Source organism: Aptenodytes forsteri, unplaced genomic scaffold (assembly GCF_000699145.1).
Source record: "Aptenodytes forsteri isolate BGI_AS27 unplaced genomic scaffold, ASM69914v1 Scaffold153, whole genome shotgun sequence".
NCBI classification, from domain to species: Eukaryota; Metazoa; Chordata; class Aves; order Sphenisciformes; family Spheniscidae; genus Aptenodytes; species Aptenodytes forsteri.
In genome coordinates this window covers 272,258-273,751 of record NW_008796178.1, presented here as the reverse complement: position 1 = coordinate 273,751, position 1,494 = coordinate 272,258, and positions in this window count along the sequence as shown.

Sequence of the window (1,494 nt, the reverse complement as noted above, 5' to 3'; positions counted from 1 at the left end):
GTCCCTTCAGATTGTGTTCTCTGGGAACACAAAGGAGGCTGTGAAGCACGTAGGAGCCACTGGAGCAAACTACGGCTAAAGCATTTATGTGTTATTGCTATGAGAAGTTTTCTTAGAAATACAAGTTACTGTGGGGCTGCTGAGCAAGCTCTTCTTCCTAATCCACACCACCCGTGTAGATTCATGGATAATTTGGTTCTGACCAAGTTAAAAGTACAAAACAAATTTTCCTATTTGCTTATTCAATATATCCTGACATCCACTTCCAGCAAAGCCTGCAAAAAACTCTTCCGTGAGCTGCACTTTGTTCCTCCAGGAAGAACATTTGATGACGTGCTCTACAGCTCACAGGCCAAACGCAGTCACTTGCTGCACTGCTATTCAAAGAAGATACTCGACTTGGGGTTAAAAAATTGTGTATTATTTTTGATGCAAGAGGATCAACAGCGTGCCTGACTTGGCACAGCTCTGTAATCCTAAGGACAGAGAGTGTGACACAGGCACTAGAACTGCAAATAAGTCTGGTCTTTATGTCCATTCCTGAGCGCAAGGATTTTTAAATCCAGTGCCACACCCGCTGCAGACAGACCTCCAAAAAATGTGATTGCACAGCCTCATTCCTTTGTATCGGCCAGCAGAGGTGAGCTGGAGTGCAGGAGTGTGCCTGAACCCTTCCAGGGATGTTTGGAAGTCCTTAAGCGTGCCGCTCAGAAAAATGCAGATTGCAGCCTATGCCTTCTTCACACCGTTACAATCCTGTTCTCCTTCTTGGACTGAAGGGCAGAGATCGGGTTTTCCTTTGGCATATTCATCAGTGCTTCTGCAAAGTTTCAGGTCCTTCTTTCATTCATTAGTCAACACCTACCATATATATTATACACATACACACACACACACATATATATATAAAGAGCCTCCAGAAAAATGTAGCATAGAATCATATATTTGACAAAGCTGGCATCGTACATTGTGCTGTGAATAATCAGATTTAAAATATTCTGTGCTAAACCCTGTAACCTGGCCCAAAGGGACCAGGGGTGGAGATTGTAAAGGAAATACCTTTGAATTGTTGTAACCCATGATTTGAATTGCACGTTATAGGAATTACTATAGCAGGAGCCACCTGAACCAGCGGAGGAGAAGCCTTACAAGAAGCAGAGCAAATGCAGCAGTGACCCCACCGGAGCTGGCTTTGGTGCCACACAACACACCACCTCTCCTGTCCTGAGTGACCATCGTAACAGATGGAGCCCGAAGTCATGGACTAAATGAACTCAATGGACATTTTGTGGACATTTATGGACATTTTATGAACATTTTACAGACCTTTCACAGGGGTGGCCCATAGACTAAGGGAACGGTATCAAAGGATGGGAAGGGGGGTGGTGGGAAATGACAATGTATTGGATAGTGTGGGACCTGAGCATGACGTAAACGGTATGGAATAAGGGGGGGAGAATGTGCTGGTTTTGGCTGGGATAGAGTTAATTTTCT